Raw genomic sequence first — 20,252 nt, 5'->3', positions numbered from 1 at the left:
CAGATTGACCGTCAACTTGAACTTCTTCCATTTTCTAATAATCGCTCCAACAGTTGTTACCTTCTCACCAAGCTGCTTGCTTATTTTCATGTAGCCCATCCCAGCCTTGTGCAGGTCTATTATTTTATCCCTGATGTCCTTACACAGCTCTTTGGTCTTGGCCATTGTGGAGAGGTTGGAGTTTGTTTGTTTGAGCATGTGAACAGGTGTCTTTTATACAGGTAACAAGTTCAGACAGGTGCAGTTACTTCCGGTAATGAGTGGAGAACACGAGGGGTTCTTAAAAAAGAACTGAGAGCCGAAATATTTACTAGTTGGTAATGTATCAAATACTTATTTCATGCAGTTAAATACAAATTTATTATTTAAAAATTATACAATGTGATTTTCTGGATTTTTATATTAGATTCCGTCCCTCACAGTTGAAGAGAACTTTTAATACAAATTACAGACCTCTGCATGGCTTGCAAGTGGGAAAACCAGCAAAATCGGCAGTGTATCAAATACTTGTTCTCCCCACTGTATTGTCAGTTTATGGTAATGTTTTGAACTACCAATATGCTATGCTTGTGCTGTGTTTCACCAGTCAGTAAAATGACATTTCTGTATCTGTACACGAGCTCTGTTTGTTGTATTCTTCTATTTATTGGTGCTAAAATTAGGGTGCGCGTTATAAACAGGTACAATAATTTTCCCTAGATTTTACAAATTTGGGGTGCGCATTATACACGGGTGCGCCTTATATTCGGGAAATTACGGTAATTCAATAATCGAAATTTGGATTTTTGTGAACCGTTCTCGAATTTTCCACGGCCGAATTGCGAATAATCTCAGAATCGGAAATTTCGCACGCCTCTAATACCAACATTGCTAAAAACTACGCCCACATGATGCTACAGTGGTAGCAGGTAGTGTCTGATGCATCTCATAGATATTGCATGTATATAGAACTCTTTGCGAATAGACAGACTTGGCGGCGTTAGTAAACAGCCGCCATCTTAAAGCAGTAGACTTCTCATCGCTAATAAATAAGATTTACGTTACGGTCCTTTGCTCACGTAACGTTAGCCCTGCGGAGGGCTAGGTTTTTAATACCGTATTTTTAGGACTATAAGTCACAGTTTTTTTCATAGTTTGCTGAGATCGCACTTTCAAAGGAGAATTATTTTCAAATACAAAATAAAATACCTGAGTGCTTCTCAATTTCACAAGAGGAATAAATAAATTTTAAAGTTAATATAAATGCCCGGTCTTAGCCTGAAACGGTATAAAAAAACAAAAATGAGGTACAACAGAAGAACAATTGGCTAACTTGCTTAGCGAAAATCCACTAGCTTAAATAATGTAAAATGCAAAACATTTTTTACAATGCTTTTAACAAACACATTTTCCCACAAAAATTCCAAATATACTTCTAATGAATACACAAACAAACATCTTACCAAAAACAAAAACTTACCACTGCTGACCTTAACAGGGACCATTTGGATTCAGCCATGTTAGACAAATAATGTTATATTCACTTTTGTCACTAGATGGCAGTGTATCCACACAAAAATAAAACTAAATGCAAACACTTTGAAAACAAACCATTACAACGCCACTCTAATGAAACGAATCCTTGAAGCAGCAAAATTTGATTTGAAGTTTTTTTTCTAATCGAATTACTCCAGTTAATCAATTAATCATTGCAGCACTAGTATTTTATTTTAAAATGTTAAGTTATATGCATGTATACATGTACAAATCATTGTTTTTTATTTAAATATCTCATTTATATCATAATTAAATTTGCAGTGCTTAAAAACCATTTATTAAAATACACATATTCATATCAGGTTATTTTTTATTATTATTATAGTTTGGGAGAAAAGGGGAAAAACGTATCTTATACGTGTCTCTTTCCAATGCTAGTCAATCTAAATAAATTAAACACACACACACAGAAAAAGATGTAAATAAGCTCCGCCTCTACTTCGCAGATCTTGCGTTTTTCGCTGGGGGGGGGGGGGGGGGGGGTTCCCCATTAACCGCGATAAACGAGGGATCACTATAGCCAAACAAACATTTTGTTTATGTCAGAAAACAGTAAGTATGAATTGCATGTAAAAATTATTTAACCGCAAACTAATTGCTCTGTACTTTCTAATTAAGGAATTTGGTTAGATGTGATTTTGAACAAAAACACAGCTTAGCAAAGCTATTAGATTGCACGATGTTCAGTCTCTAATTAAGCAGTACTTCCATTCTCATCATGTCGGCTCAGTCACTGATGAAGACAAATAGAGGATCCGCCTACAAATCGAGACTGTCAGGTCCCATCAGCCTCTAGCAATGAGCAGTCTGCCAAAATAAACACAAACACGACGCCACCACAGAACAATGAACGCCAGCCAGAGGGCCTGCGCTCGCTTGCTACATTTGAGAAAACCAACAAAAGATAGATGAAGCTTGAGAAAGGATGGAGCACAGGGAACTGACAGTTGCATTTCTATTTTGGCAGCTAAAAAGTTTGGTACCGGTACTGGTACTACACATAGTTATACTGTACCATCAGACCCATGCAGTCCATAGGGCAAGCTAAGCAAATGCTAGGGGTGTCGCAGCATCCAAAAGGGCATCAAGAAAAAAAAATCTATATATTTGATGATAGCAGTATTCAAAAAAATTATACAAGACTATAAAACAAAAGAACAATAATACATATAGTAAAATACGTCTTTTAATAATAATGAAATATATTTTTCTAATGCGTCCTCTGTCCGTTTCACTGTTTCCTGTAATGCTGTAATTTTACCACAGTCTCTAATCTCACTCACCACCACCCCCGAAGACCAGAGAGCTACCTGAAGGTGTTATTTTTATGCAATCCTCCGCAATTGAGCGACGTCATGAAAAGACAAAAGCCCTCCGGGTCGCATTTTAGAAAAAAGAATAAAGACAAGGAGCATAATGTGAAAAATACAGGTTTGTTGTGATGAAAAAACCTTTAGATGACATACTGCTAAAGCTAAACATAGACTTCCATTGATTTCTATTGACGTGTCACTTCGTCATTCCTTGCGCGACGCATTACCATGGTGGGCCGAGCTTCATTTAGTAATGCCCCAAGACGGCACACGCTCATGTCAGATTTAAACTTGGATTTACTTACGATTGGATTTAACTACGAAAGCTGTACCGCAACCAAACAGGAAGGATTGTCTCAGGAGTGATTTGTTCGAGGATTCAAGGTAAATATTATATTTTTCGTACCATGCATGCGTGATTGAAGCATTTATTCACAGGAATTTTCTTCTATGTATACACATGGAGGCGGCTAATTTTCGTAACTGACTACCCTCATAGTTTTAACCATGAATTGAGACTGTTTTACATCCATGTCTATGAACAATTCGGGGATTTAACCATTTATGCACAATAATTTTTGCCAGAAAAGCTCCTGTTACGTCAGGCGGCCGCTAGTAGCATTGTACTTCGACAATATACCAAAATAAACGCTAACTGTACGGTTTCTTTGCCTTTAACCAAGAATCAAGACTGTTTTATGTCCATATCTATGAAGAATTCGGGGATTTAAGCATTTATTCACAAGAATTTTCGCCAGAAAATCTCTGTTTACGCCAGGCGGCCGCTAGCCTCATTCGCTAACAGTATATCGTGTATAATGATAATAAAGGGCAATTCTATTCTATAATAAGTTGTGATTGTATATAGAATTTATTACAAATCTATTTACATATTATTTATAATTGATTCTGCATGTTTTTCTCAAGTATTAAGTTTCTGATGTTAAATTGAGTGATTTATTAGCTGTTGAAAACTAGCAGTAAATTAACAAAAAATTAAGTTGCTATTTTGGTCAAAAACTTTGTTAAATATTGCTATTGATCCTGAAAATATAGGTTATTATCTCTGCATTTGGTGATTTTTGTGCATCTAGTGTAAAATCTGAAACTTTTATAGCCATTTTAAGTTGTGCTATACTAATATAAAAAATAATCAGAGTTTTATAAGGGAACGACTTTGAATTTTTTGATGCCACTGCTCATGGAGACTCATATATGGCAAAGGTAGGTGCCTGTTTTGGTTTTAAGTCGGTAGCAGCTTTGGTTTTGAAAACATTTTAATTTGAAGTTTTTGAAAATAGGCCCCCTACGAATCAGCCCCGTTTCCCGTGTCACGTCAATAGGTTATGAAGTCTATGAGCTAAATTATACTGTATCGTTAGCCAGGCCTGTTGTTTTAGAAATAGTTTCAGTATTCAGCCAAGTGTGGATTAGTGTCAGGTAAATTTACTCCCTCTCCCATTTTAGAGAAAGTTGGACAAAGTGTATGGAGGACTAAAATTGTGCTTTGCTGATTTTCACCTGATGTGAAGCACTTTTACCTTGCGTTAAATTGTGCTAGTCATACAAATTTGCCTTGCCTAGAAGTGCCAAGGTTAATTACATAAAAACACCATTAAATATGCAATGAACAATTTCATAGTTTGAAATGCAAACATATTAAATGTATCATTAATTAAGTTTAATAATTAAAATGGCAATACCATTCATGTAAAAAAAAAAATTAAATTTCATTTTTTAACATCATATATTATTTAATTCATTATTATTGGTCCTGTGTAGTTGCAGTGCTTCATGAATTTATTTTATTATTCAATCTCGCCTGTAAAAGTTAGTGGCCGGATCCAAACACCTGATTGAGCCAGGTACAGTAGGCTGTTAAAGTTAGGCACAATTATGGTTATTAGAGCTGGGAATCTTTGGGCACCTAACGATTCGATTACGAACACGATTCAGAGGCTCCGATTCGATTATAAAACGATTATTGATGCACCCCCCCTCCCCTTTTTTTTTTTTTTTTAAATGTTTTGTACATTGGTTCCAAAGTTGCTCAAAAATCATCTCAGGCTAAACCAAACTACTATTTCAGTATCAAGTTAGCATATAACAGTAAACAAATATACAAAAATAACAGTAAATAAAATACTCCAGTCCCCATTCTGTATCAGCAGCTTTAAACTACATTCAATTAATTTAATGTTGTGAATCAACTGTTATAGTTAGTAAAATTGCTCCCGTTATTCCATAATTTCCCTTCTGTCTACTTTTGTCAAAGTTTTAAAACTATTTCATCATTTAAAGATAGATTCAAGACAAGATTCTGCCGATTTAGGAGTATTTTAGATAAAAAGTTAATTAGGTTCGCTACAACAGAGCCTTCTAGAGAAGTCATTGCTTTAGTACTGCTTTAAGATGGCAGCTGTTTACTAACGTCGGAAAGTCTGTCATTTCGCATCTCGGTTCAATAATACATGTTCTAACACCGGCATCGTCTGTCATTTTGCATCTAGTTCTACATATATGATATCCACTGTAGCTGTATGTTTGTAGCAACTAGCAACTGGGCGTTGTTTGTGGCAGCTGTCGGCTGCAGTCAGGTATGATTGTTTTTTTTTTTTATCTAGCGGCATGAGTTTAACATGTTATTTACTCTCGGTCCGTTCTTCATTGCGTCCCAAAGACCGCACTGACTGTGTTTTACTTCCGTTTTACCTGGTATAATTCAATAATCGGAATTTGGATGTTTGTGAATCGTTCTCGAATCTTCCACGGCCGAATCGCGAATAATCTAAGAATCGGAAATTTCGCACGCCTCTAATGGTTATGTCATGCTGGCTTAGAAATCAACAGCTATTTGACTAATATAATGTAACACCGCATTTCTTCTCCTTGTAGATGCTCTTCCGAAATATTTTCCTTACACCTCTGTACATTCCGGACCATCTTTTAGAGCCACCTTGTTCACATCAGCACCAAGTCCAAGCCGGCCAAGTACCTTCCCACACACAAACTGCCAGTGGAGAAAGAAGTACAGAGAGAGTGTTTAAATATTTGCGGTGAAAATAGCGATTGTTGCAGAGGGGGCACCAGCAAATAATGTTGTAAATGACTTTGTAATAGCAGCTGTCTGAATATTTCAATGTTATTTGTAAAATAACAATAATAATATCATTAATTTCCCAATTTTTCAGCATTAAAAGTATGGTGGAAAAGTATATGCAAACAAGGGCTTAACTACTGTGCCTTTGCTTTCCACCTCCTCACCCATTGCCATCACAGGCCATATTTCCTCTGACTTGTTTCTGTCATTGTTATCTAAGAAAATTTGAAACACGGCTGTCTTCCCACAATAAAGCTGTCAGCTGAGCAACTGGCAGTCAGATTGATTTGAACTCTGCAAGTCATCATGTGGCAATCCCTCCTACACTGCTGAATATATTAAAGTGCTGTTGACATTACAATTCTCCAGAGGGACTTTTATTGAATGCAAACACACTGTGCTTGGACGGTGGGCAGCCAATTCAAAATATGCAAATAGTGACAAACAGTAGTAGTTTAAATTAGATTTGATGATGCCATCAAACAGGTATAATACAGTATATACTGTATATGTAAGTAAATCTGAATAAATAGAAGTTCACAGCCACATTTTATATGTATTGTTAAGGGAGTCCAGTGGCGTGAAGTGCATTTTTTATGCCTCTGCTCTTTGTGACTCTGTGTCTCCAAGTTGAATGAAGAGGAAAATGAAACACTCTGTTGTGACTGCCAGAGGTGAAGGATTCAATGAAAAATCTACACCTGCTGCCTCTGTGTTGCCGCACGTAAATGCGAGCACACATTTCCTTCGCCCCTACCCGTCGTTCTCCTGCCATCGCCCAGCCTATTTGAAGGTGACATGTAGGAGGAGATGGATGTGTGGTTTGCAGCCATTAAAACAAACCCATGAGGCAAAGGAGCTGCCATTAAAAGAGTTCCAGAGCCTAGGGTGATGAGGAAACAGGAGACTCAAGCTGCTGAGTTGTTTTCATCATAACACAATGACCTTTTGCTGTAGTAGAATAAAAATGCTTAGTAGAAGCAGGAAAGAAAACAAAGGTGCTGCACTAGTATGATGGTAACATCAACTAACAGTGTTGACTAGAAATAGTCATTAAAGCACAATTGTGCCTACAGATGGATGCTGGTAAATGACGACAACTTTGTCGAGTGGTTGTCATTCAGTGGTTATGATATTGCAAGTGTACACTGAAGGTTGTTATGCAAAACAATCATGTGTCAATAATACGGTGCTAAGACTGATTAGGGATGTGCCCATCCGATGCTTACCATTGGTATGGGCACCCTCTACAGCTACTTTTGGAGTATCGGAGAGTGCGGATTTGGACACAAGATCGGATCCAATTCAGTAGTTGCATGTTTTCAGTAGAATCCCGGTTTTTGGCTGCTGTAAATCAAACCACTAGGCAAATACAGGTAGTCCTCAGTTCCTTTCCTACGCTGGCGACGTAGCCCGAATTTCCGCGTAAGTCGGAATTAACCCTTTAAGTACCCCTAAGTACCCCCTAAATCTCAAAATAACTTTCCAGAAACAAGTATTATATGTCATTATACTGTCCTCGCCAAGATGTTGGAGTCCTAGCTAGACAGCCAGCTTAAGCTCCAAAATGACAAAGTCTGTGTGGTTTGCTTACTTTATTCAGCTGCTCATGATATCAACACTTGCAGAATGTAACTCAGATAAGAAATTACATTAAATCGTCTTCAATAACAGCAATTCAAATTTGTGTTTAACTCATTCACTCCCAGCCATTTTCACCAGAGCAAGGCCCTTCGCTCCAGGCCGTTTTACTGGATTTTGACTGATTTTGCAAGGCCCACTGAAAATTCTGTTCCATTGCTATATAAACATGGAACCCACCAAAAGAAAGATTAGACTCTGTTCTTTCAGCAGGAAAAAATAGTAAGTTCATATCTTTTTCCATTCTTTAGAAATCAGCATTAGAAAATAGCTTAGTTTGAGCAATTTTCCAATTTCTGATGAAAAAAGAGAAATTGAGCTATTTGTGAAAGCATATATTTCAAACATAAATTTGACTTTAACACAGCTATTTTTTGCTTTAGTTACATCCCAAACATCTGAATAATGTTTTCCTTTTACAAAATATCATAAACAACAAGACAAATAGAGCTTTTGATAGCAAAGTAACAATTTATTTACACATAACTAACTGAAAGATTACGCTGTTGTCGCCGAGATGACGCTGTTGTCGCCACGTCAGCCGGGTAAACTTTTCCCTTATTGTCTCCTGTCTCAAAGATGTTTTTTTTTTTTTTTTTTAAGTCTCTGCGGTGTCTGCTCTGCGAGCCCGCTGCATTGGCGATCCCGGCCGTTCTGCTCTGTCATCCAGCAATATTCAATATTTTGTCACACCCCTAATCAGTATGTCGCATTATTTTGTATCTCTGCGTGTGTGACTTCTCTGATAGCTTTTATGATGGTACAATTCATAGTGGATCAGGTGTGTGTGCGTGCATTTCAGAAAATGCTTTGAAAACAAACAGACTAGTTAACATGCTAGTTTTTCACAGTGGGAACTTGAAGTAAACACTTGTGTTGTGTGATCATGTTACAGCAGCCATTAACAATAAGTTGTCTGATACTCGGTCCTCTGAAGTGCACTTTTCAAGACCCTCTTGCTGTAAATGCAATGCCATTTTTGCGCAGTGGCCATAGCAATATTTACAATGTTGGACATCGTTCAAGTTATACAAGCCTTTTTAAATGTTTATACTTGAATGTTTATTGTTGACAAGATTTTTATATACTTAACGTTTACAATGAATGCACAATTGTTAAATATGTTGAATTGAAAGCTGGTAATAAATCAATGAGAAATGGTTCATTTGTATTTCATACAGATACTGATAAACGGTGCACGTTGCTTTTAAAACTTAAGTTCGCAAATTGCCTCAGCATTACATATCTTCAATACAATTAAGTAGACGTCGTCTATCTCTTTCAACTGTGGGATTGTGTCGTCATTAAGAGTGATATACACAATTAAAGTTGACCTTTTTAAGACTTTGTATTTGTCTGAAAAAATGTGTTCAAAGTAGGGCTGTCAAAATTATCGTGTTAACGGGCAGTAATTAATTTTTTTAATTAATCACGTTGAAATATTTGACGCATTTAACGCACATGTCCCGCTCAAACAGATTAAAATGACAGCACAGTGTAATGTCCACTTGTTACTTGTGTTTTTTGGTGTTTTGTCGCCCTCTGCTGGCGCTTGGATGCGACTAATTTTTATGGGTTTCAGCACAATGAGTATTGTGTAATTATTCACATCAACAATGGTGAGCTACTAGTTTATTTTTTGATTGAAAATTTTACAAATTTTATTAAAACGAAAACATTAAGAAGGGTTTTAAAATAACATTTCTATAACTTGTACTAACATTTATCTTTTAAGAACTACAAGTCTTTCAATCCATGGATCGCTTTAATAGAATGTTAATAATGTTAATGCCATCTTGTTGATTTATTGTTATAATAAACAAATACAATACAAATACAGTACTTATGTACCATATGTTGAAAGTACATATCCTTCTTGTGTCTTATCTTTCCATTCCAACAATAATTTACAGAAAAAATATGGCATATTTTATAGATGGTTTGAATTGTGATTAATTACGATTAATTTTTAAGCTGTAATTAACTCGATTCAAAATTGTAATCGTTTGACAGCCCTAGTTCAAAGCAGTATTTGTAATACATGACAGTGCTAGTCTTGTAAGTGGCTTGTCCTAGATGTTTGGGAGTAACTCTGTATTGTTAGATTTTTGTATATATTACAGTACAGTAAGCACAATGTTTGGGAACTGGTACTGTATATTATTTATTGCATAGTATAAGGATTTCCAAAATCATAAGATGGAAATCATTAAGCCGGATAAAAGGAAGTAAAGGTTTGTGATTTTTTTTTTTTTTTTTTTTTTTAAGTATAATTTCTACGGGAGGGTTGGGGGCAGGTTATGTCGTATGTATGTATTTGTATCTGTTCTAAATATCTAAACGTATGTCACTATCGAATGTATAACAATCTGAATGAATTAGTGAAATTAAAGTGATAATGATATTCTCGCTCCTGACTTGAAAATGAGCAAATGAAAATTCCTCCTCTCAAAAAAACACCGAATGACCGCGTTACTCTGCCACTTTTTGTTGCGTTCCCACCACTCCCATCGAGTTTTAATTTTCCTGTGGAAACGGTGATTCGATGACACATCTGTGACATTCAAGGCCTCGTCTGCAGTAGTCACGTGATTTCTGGCTGGCTCGACGCCGTTTTCTTAACACTGCTTTGACACGCCTCTACTTTATTTGTTCGAATCGGATTCGAGCAGGAAGGCTCGAGCGTAACATCCCTATGCGTGCTATTCTACGCTTCCTGCGCCAAGATAAAAGCATGCAACACAAAACGAAAGTCAACATTACTTAAAAAAAAAAAAAAAAAAAAAAAAAAAAAAAAAAAACGAGACTACGGCGTCGTAACATCGAGATCACGTGTCGGATACGTCGTAACCCGGTGACTAACTGTACTGTATGTCCACTAAGATAGACTACTGCTCTTTAGAAATATAGTAACAGAGCAATGTGCAATATTCTTCAAGAGGTACCAGCAGAGCTCGGTTTAACACAAAAATATAATTCATTGCATAATTTTTACTTATCTAAAAATATCAGTATCGGATCGTCATTGTTATCAGATTAGTATCAACAAAACATATCTTGAAAAAAATTGAAGTCCAAAAATCTGCATCGGGTCATCCCTAATACTGATTCAAAATGTAATAAACACTGTAATAGTGGACATCCAATCGAGGTAAACTAGGTCATAAACATTTGAAAAATAGAAGACAAGACATTTCTTTACGCTACCCACCCTTTTGGAAAACGGATCAAGTGCAGCATATCATATGAATGAGCCGTGCGTACATACAGTATGTATGTATTTGTCTAAAAGATGGTGCATAACGTGCACTGTTCCTTGTAGGCATACGTAAAGCTACCCGCAGAGGATCAACACCTGGTGATCTAGCACATAAAAACTACATCTGCATATTCATGCAGTATGCCCAGAAAAAACAGCAGCAATGTAACGAGGCAAAGAAACCAAATGCTTATCATAAAAAGAAATGGCTACTCGAGGATTATGGGCGCTTAATGATGACAGTGCCGCCAAGAAATATGCAGTTTACACTTAGTGGCATGTTTGCACAATACCTGATGGGAGTATTTAGAGATGCAGAAAGTGAAGCATAAAAATAAGTTGAGTCAGAACTGATGACTGAGCTCTGACTAGCCTTGAGTGTATGTGTACTGAATGATAAGTAAGGCCAGTTGAGTACCTAAGCTACTGACTGGTAGGCACTCATGCTGCTCCTTTAGAGCTGAGCACAAAGGGCTTAAAATTATAGACAAAAATCCAAGTGCAAGTGTGCAACAATTTTGCCATTGCTTTTAAAAGTCGTGCATTTTTATGAAAAGATGAATACAACTGCTCCTGTATTGAATAGGAATGAATCTTGTTTTCTACCTGAACAAAACCTGAGATAAAGATAGTGTCTTGACATTTGCAAGTATTATAATTTATTACATTGTGAAGGAATCAGACATTCTAGCCAGATTGCCGGAGTCAAGCCAGCCGAACCGCCGGACCCGAGCTGGCGCGGCTCTAACAACCCAGGCTGGCGAGACCCTGACAACCCGGCCAAAATGTCAAACTCCGCGCATTCACCTTACTCTTAACCCCTTGTCCACACTCCATTTTGAAAGCTGGAAAAAGGCTTCGAAACACAAGTTGACAATTTATTCTGAGTCAACGGCAATCATACAGCACTGAGGGACCCAGACGAGGATTCAGGGTCACCATATCACAAGTCAACAAAATGTTCCCGAGAAAAAATGACAACGATTAGTTAAACATTCAGTCTTTTGAAGGCTCTCGTGGGGCGGGCCGTAGGCAGGAAGAAGGGTGTGTTTTGGATAATTTTCTATTGCAGTTTGGGCTGTTTCGTTCGTGCATCATAGTTGCTGAGTCACCATTACTGGGGCAACCGCAGTGGGAGATTTTGCCCGCCTCAGCGTCAAAGGGGCTCTTGGAGTCTTATCAGTCGTGTTATCGGTTGGATATCGTTCTCCGGTGTTCCTTGTGTTGGGACAGGGCGTCCTGCCATTTGTTCTGGACTCTCCCGCATCCTGCCATTTGTTCTGGACTCTCCCGGAGAACTGATTGCGAGAGTTGGAGGTGCAGGTGTGGGCTTGTCAGCATCCATCTTGCTCAGTCAGTTGCATGACGCACACATTGAGCTTCCGTGATAAGAAGGAGTCATGTATCTCTTATGCCCTATATTCTGCTTGTTTTCCTTAAAGTATGGTAAAAGTGCTATATATTCTATATTTGGTGTATTAGAGTAATACAAACAGTCAAACAGTAAATATGAGAATACTATTCCCTGATTGATTATATCAAGTGTTAGAATATTACAAACAGACAGTGCCTACGAGAAAAGGTACTATTTCCTTCAATTGACTTAAAAATAACAACTGTTAAAGGGAATGTAAGAAGTATTCTCTTTGGTGAAAGTAGTCGGATGTGTTCACGCTTATAGTGAACAAATATTTATGAATCTACAGTAGATGTTAAAAAAAGATTTGGGATTTGATTGGTACAGATACGATTTTTTTGTTGACATAATAAGCAGCGTTAAAACAAAATATGTACATGGATCTCATCTCTAATAGATGAATGGTAGATAAAGTAAGGCACAGTCAACATGTAAGAAGACAATGGTTTGTAGAATGCCTTTTCTCTTTTTTTAAGCATCTGACCTAATTTTTCATGAATAGAACTAATTATTGCTGTATTCCCAATGGAGGTCATGTGGAAGATGAAGAAAAAAGATGCTAAAATTGGCAAGTCTCACAACTCGCATAGGCTGACATTAAGCCAGTTACAAACATCTGGTACTGCGAGAAATGTCATTACAGTCCAACCATATGTGAACTAATTCAAGCGTAATCACCACCAAATGCGGCGCTTAATACACATGTTCATCACCAACAACAACTTAATAGCAAAAATGCTCCCTGTACAAAACATTCTCAAGCTGTGTCTCCTTACTCAGTTCAAAGAGAAAAAAATTGTATTAATAATTTATTTTAAAAATGTAGCATGGCTGTCACTGAACAAAGATACAATTAAGCCTTTAACATCGAACACGTCGGCTGTGACACGTTAACGCATATCATCTTTGAAGCCTCGTCACGCTGTAAATACAACACCCAAGTGCCACTTGTTGGTCTCATTTGAAAGTGCGGAAGTTGAGGTCAACGTCCCTTTTTACTTGAAGTCAATCGACCGAGCAAAACGGGAGATAATGTCAAGTGACTTTTATAGTTTTATTGCCCTCATAAATACACATTAAAACACTGCTTGGACCATGAGTTTATGTCCATATTTCCATAATTTCTTGTCCTTTTTCAGAACCGAAAGCTGCAGGAAAAACTACATATCCCAGGAGCCATTGTGAGGTCACGAAGGACAGACGTAATGTGAATATTTTTTATGAATTGCCGAGCGAGGCGCCACCTGAGGGAGGCGAGGTGCAAGCGACGGCCGGTTCAATTGAGCGAGCGACTCTGAAACGTGCGGAATAAATCCGAAAACTAAATTTAGTGCAAGCTAATGCATTATTTCATCAACTCGAGGATGAAGATGTGCCAGATTTGTCGTTGTTTTCTTCAGATGAGTCGAGTTAGAAGAGTGACAGGCTGACAGCACTACGCAAACGGCGGAAGAGTGGGCTGGGTGACGTAGCCAGGGGCGCTGCCAGGGATTTTGGGCCCCATGAAAAGATCACTTTGGGCCCCACCACCAGTGCCGGGACACACACACACATTTAGAGTATCAACTACGTAATTTCCTGCATTCTGGTGAATCTTTACACACTAATTTGTGCATTTTCTGCATTAATTTAAGATGAAAATATATTTATGTAAACATACAGCGTATAGAGCAATAATGAATAGACTGATATCATCTTTAAGAAATGTACTGAAGCCCATCTTTTACAATCTAAATATATTTTTATTAGAAATATTCTCAAATACCACAATGAATGACTTAAGTTAAAACAAAACTTTTATTCTAACAATTCTACAGCATACATTAACGCCAATCAAAAAAACAATCTTTAGAATGATATAACAAACAAAGCGAACACCACACATACACACACACACACACACATACGCACGCAATCACACTCACAATTACAAACAAAGCGAGCAGATTGCAGGTTGCTCAGCCTTAGTCACCAAGAGCCCAGCGCCGAGCCTTCTTGATAGCAAAGTCAGTGATCAAATCATTAAAGTCTAGCTTCCTAGCCAACTGACTTTCAATGGACAACATGGCAAGACTAGAAAGCCTGTCCTGACACATAGTGGACCTCATATAATTTTTTATGAGTTTTAGCTTACTAAAAGCTCTCTCGCCGCCTGCAACCGTTACGGGGAGTGTGCAAAATATTCGTAAAGCGATGCACACTTCTCCAAAAATGCTTTGCAGCTGCATCTTAAAAATTGCATTCAGGAGACCAAGAGAGGACAAGTTAGGGGGGAATGTAGCAGTATACACAGAGTTCAGGTGTCTTACTGAAGATGGTCCTGGCTCTGTAGTGTACATAAAATGACAAATATAACAATATCTTCTATATTATTCTAGTATCTTAATTTAATTATTAATTATGTATCATTAATTAATAATAATAATTATTATTATTAATTATTATTACTTATTACTATTTGTCTCTTAGCCACTGATATTTTATGTGTGGTGTGGCTGTGTTCAAGTTGATTCCTCACCTCCTTCAGTTGGGAGTAAAGATGAGGCTGGCTCATAAAGGGTGTCAGGAGACAGGGCTGCTGAGCCAGACGCAGCAAGAGGAGTTGTGCTTGTGCCTATTACAACAGGCGAGGGCAGAGACAACTGTTTTGGTGTGGAGAGCTTGCGAAAGGGTTAACCTGCTGTACTAATTAAATGTAAGCTAAAAGTGGAGCAAACACTAGCTAGCAAACAATTACAGTATTTCATTATGGAGTAGGCTCTTGACAAACTGGATTCAACCAGATTTTTAAAAAATCCACACCAACTTTCAACATCTGTATGATACCAAAAAATGCCGTCATTATTTGGAATTCATGTTCTTGAATTGGTTAATGTCGCTCACTGAGGTCGGGAAAATCCCGTATTTCTTACGGAGTGAGCTGGGACCTGCTTCTGAACTTTCTAATAGACGTCGCGTGAGCTAAAATAACAGGTTAATTTTCAGCACTACACTGACACAATTTACACCAACCTTCCTTTGTGAAGTACTTTTTCACATCCTGTTGGCCTTTTCTACCCCTCTCCTGCTTTGCTTTATTTTCATTCCTCTTTTGATAGCCTGATTTCTGTTTTGAAAACATTTTTGATGTAGCCTACCGCACGCACAGTACTCAGAGTCATTGACTGGTGTAAATGTGCACCGCTGCTCAGCCTGCGCGCGGTCTGATCAAAGGAAGGGCGGACGAAACCAATTAATGAAAATACGCGGGGGGGGGAGGGGTTGCTGGCAATACATATGCTCTCTGGATGTTTACTTTTTGCCAAAAACAAAACAAGAAAAAGAAACCCTTCGTTTTATACCTTTTAAAATTATAATGATTAATATTTAAATTTGCAAACGATTACCTAATGCTCTAATTTTCTTTGTGGGCCCCCTCAGGCCATGGGCCCTTAGAATCAGTACCACTTTTCCCCCCTATACGGCGCCCCTGGACGTAGCTCTATGTCCTGTTCAAGGGGAAACTGAGTGGCATGCCTGAAAACACTGAACTGAACACGTTTATTATAAATATTTTTGAAGAGACTTTTTTTCAATGTTATGTTTAATTTTTTCCCCACTATCAATCTTTTCGATTTGTATATAGCTGTGTGTGTTCTAGAAGCTTGATTGTATGTATGTACTGTATATAGTTTTGATAAGGTGATGGGTGCCATACCAACCTCCCAGAGATATCCTCAAAACCCTTTTTCTATTAGATGATAGATGTATATATATTCACTAGTTTGCACTGTTGGTCTACTGTATGTATATAACTTTTTTGAGCATAGTATGTAGGAAGAACAAAAACGCAGATGACCATACCTGCTGTTTCTGTTGAATTATCAAATATTAAAACTACTCAACTTTATTTCCTGTTGAATGTTTATCCTAAGTTGAATAAATATTATCAAGTTTCAAAAAGTTTCGTTGAGCATGTTTGGTTATCAATGGGACATCGATATTACAAATTTTGACCAAAAAAAAGAGATTTGTTTTATCTTTTTGGGTCCAAAATATTGATTATAATTGGTCAGTGAAAAAACAACAGTTTTGACATGAAGGTTATGGTGTGCTGAAAAAGGACCCACCAGGTCATTGAGACCATTTTTTCTTTGAAATATAGAGGCAACATCAAAGGCATGCAAATTTGGACAAAATATGCACAGGTGTCAAAGGGTTACTTTCAGTAGATAAAATTTCTTCAGAAAAATTAAGTGAAATTAGGCAATGTCCTGGAGCACACTTAAAAATCCCCTAAGTGTAATACTACTTTAACAGGATAAAATCAAGTAATGTTAGTTTTGTTTGTGTTTAACACATTTCCATCCCCACAGTGTATATAAATCAGTGTGGATAGCACATAAATTATTTTCACTAACAGCCTGACTTGCAGAAATGACTTCATTGTTCCTCTGATTGTTGGAAGTTTGTTTGTCTGTGTCCACCAATCTCTTTATTTATGTTAGCTTATCAGTTATCTTATGTCCCATCTCCTAGCTCTCGTTCATTCCCCGTCTCACTGACTTTCTACTGCACACTGAGCAGGGTGACACTGAGGAAAACAAACAAGTGTTTCCCCTCGATTGCCTCAATGTCCCTTGGCACCGCTTTCTATAAAACAAATAATGCCGTGTAACAACAGTAAACCTTTTTCTTTTCCACTTTTCTTTCTTCCAATAGATACGGTGTCCTCACAATGATGCATCCATCTGAAGACATCTGACAGCTATGGTGGGGACTGGGGAGCCTAGGAGGAGTCTTTTGAGATTCCACTGGTTTCCCACAATAGTCTGCTGGTGTAGGTCTCATCAACTATTATGGATGCAACAATACTCGGTTTTATATCGAACCGTTCGATATGCCTTCTTCGATTCAATACACAAAAAAATTCGATCCAAATTCGATCAGATTTTTTTTTTTGTCGTCTCTCTCGCTAAAATGTCCGGCGCGGCTTTGCCTTCAAAAAACAAACTCTGCCGCTAGCAGCCCCCTCCTCCACTCCTCCCCCAAACTGCCTGAAAGGTGAGAGGTGTGGCGCATGAAGATCTTTGCTCGTGAAGAAAGACAGAAACTTAAGGAGGCGGCTTGCCGGCTTCAATGTCGTACAGATCTGTTGTTTGGCAGCATTTTGGGATAGCGGATATGCTATCCCCACTCGTACATATTTAACAAAGACTGTCTTTACAGATACGTATAACAAAGTCCGCCAATATATTGTTGCCGACTTGGCTGCTACGAACAACCTCCCTTTGACAATAGACAGCTGGACACCCAGGGACAACACTGAGAGCTATCTCACGGTTACATGATGAACAATGAGTGGCAAATTAAGAGCGCTGTACTTCAAACTCGTCCTGTTTATGAAAGTCGATTGGCAAATGCTGGTGTTGTGCAGTAATGAGCAGACGTGACTTCGGTGGCGTTTGTTAACTTTTTAATGCCCGACAACACTCGCGTGCGCACACTAGATATCGTCAAATAGTAGAGGTGCACGATAATTATCGGTCCGATAATTATTGGTCCGATAATAGGAATTATGATGTCATCCCAAAAAATCCGATAACATTATATATTATCGGGCCTATTAATAATATTTTTGCACGGTGTCAGATTGGGATGTGTGCGTTTGTTTCCACTCCTGTTTTGCCAGTAGGCAAAGTTTTGTTACTGTTCTAGAGGCTGTATTTTTCCTTCACAGAGTTATAAACCTTACTATGGCAATTAGCAAATGTTTGCACTGTTACAGTGTTATGTTTACAAGTTCTTGAGAGGCCTTTTGGTGATTGATAGGCTTGCTGTTTTATAATTGCCAGGGTAAGAAAGTTGTTTCATGGACCAAGACAAGAAAAGTCTCCTCTCCTGTTGCACCAAATGTTTTATCTGCTGACAAAGCACGATGCCTTTTGGGTTTATTGACTGATTGATTGTCATTGACTCAAATTATATTTAGTTGTAAAAATTAATATGGGCACTTTATTTGAAGTTAAAACTGTCCTTGTCTTTGTTTTTTTCATTATAATAATGTTTATGTCATCATGAAAATTCTGGTTCGGTCAAAGGCAAAAAATTATGCAAAAAATCTATGCTGAATCAACAACTATACAACTATTTTATAAGCCGCTTCATTTTTATATATATTGCCAACAATCATCCCGCTATGTCAATGTTACATCAGTAAACCAGTGAGCAATGATCGCATAATATAAGGTGGCATACCAAGATGCTCAGTGCAAAAAAAGCAAAAATAAAACCTGTCCCTTTGTCCATTGAAAATTTTGTTTTTGTTCTATTAATTTCTTTTTTGTTTTTCGGTCAAATGGTTTGGCATATTGTTCTCATGAGTTAATGTTGCTAATCAATTTAAATGTATTATTATTTATTGATTTTATTACATTTTATATTTCAGGATTAAATGGTCAAAAAATGTACCTTATGTGTATTTTTACTGTTCGGATATGATTTTTTTTTTTTTTTTTAAATAATATAGGTAAAGTGATGCACTTTAAGTCTTTACTATTACAAACAAAACAATGTAAATGAAGTTATACTTTAATGTAAATTGATCTATATGACTTTTTTTTATATTATTTTCTTTAATATTAAAAACGGACAATGTTGAGCAGAGGTGTATTTATAATAATAATAATAATTTTATATACAAATAATACTATTTACAAAGGCGCCAGAGGGTTGGGAGGGCGCGAAACGTTTACATCTTCCTGGTGGGGTGTTACAAAAAAATAATTGAGAAGCAATGCATGAGACAGAGACACTGACACATACAGTGGGGCAAATAAGTATTTAGTCAACCACGAATTGTGCAAGTTCTCCCGCTTGAAAATATTAGAGAGGCCTGTAATTGTCAACATAGGTAAACCTCAACCATGAGAGACAGAATGTGGAAAAAAAAAACAGAAAATCACAGTTTGATTTTTAAATAATTCATTTGCAAATCATGGTGGAAAATAAGTATTTGGTCTATACCAAAAGTTCATCTCAATACTTTGTTATGTGCCCTTTGTTGGCAATAACGTAGGCCAAACTTTTTCTATAACTCTTCACAAGCTTTTCACACACTGTTGCTGGTATTTTGGCCCATTCCTCCATGCAGATCTTCTCTAGAGCAGTGATGTTTTGGGGCTGTCGTTGGGCAACACGGACTTTCAACTCCCTCCTCACTGCGTGGCGTCAAAATGATAACAAGAACGGGGAGCAAAAATCCCAGAACCACACGGGGGGACCTAGTGAATGACCTACAGAGATCTGGGACCACAGTAACAAAGGCTACTATCAGTAACACAATGTGCCGCCAGGGACTCAAATCCTGCACTGCCAGACATGTCCCCCTGCTGAAGAAAGTACACGTCCAGGCCCGTCTGCGGTTCGCTAGAGAGCATTTGAATGATCCAGAAGAGGACTGGGAGTACGTGTTATGGTCAGATGAAACCAAAATAGAACTTTTTGGTAGAAACACAGGTTCTCTTGTTTGGAGGAAAAAGAATACTTAATAGCACCATACCCACTGTGAAGCATGGGGGTGGAAACATCATGCATTGGGGCTGTTTTTCTGCAAAGGGACCAGGACGGCTGATCTGTGTAAAGGAAAGAATGAATGGGACCATGTATCGAGAGACTTTGATTGAAAATCTCCTTCCATCAGCAAGGGCATTGAAGATGAGACGTGGCTGGGTCTTTCAGCATGACAATGATCCCTAACACACAGCCAGGGCAACAAAGGAGTGGCTTCGTAAGAAGCATTTCAAGGTCCTGGAGTGGCCTAGCTAGTCTCCAGGTCTCAACCCCATAGAAAATCTGCGGAGGGAGTTGAAAGTCCGTGTTGCCCTACGACAGCCCCAAAACATCCCTGCTCTAGAGGAGATCTGCATGGAGGAATGGGCCATAATAGCAGCAACAGTGTGTGAAAAGCTTGTGAAGAGTTACAGAAAATGTTTGGCCTCCGTTATT

The 20,252-nt window shown here is 37.8% G+C and overlaps 1 protein-coding gene across 7 annotated transcripts in view; it reads right to left on the bottom strand.

The window, feature by feature from the left end:
* The window catches only part of auts2a (activator of transcription and developmental regulator AUTS2 a), a 718,963-nt gene that overhangs the window by 633,188 nt on the left and 65,523 nt on the right, over positions 1-20,252 (bottom strand). The gene's annotated exons all lie outside the window — the stretch shown is intronic.

This window comes from Corythoichthys intestinalis, chromosome 18 (genome assembly GCF_030265065.1).
Source record: "Corythoichthys intestinalis isolate RoL2023-P3 chromosome 18, ASM3026506v1, whole genome shotgun sequence".
Classification (NCBI taxonomy): domain Eukaryota; kingdom Metazoa; phylum Chordata; class Actinopteri; order Syngnathiformes; family Syngnathidae; genus Corythoichthys; species Corythoichthys intestinalis.
This window is presented reverse-complemented; position numbering and strand designations above follow the sequence as displayed.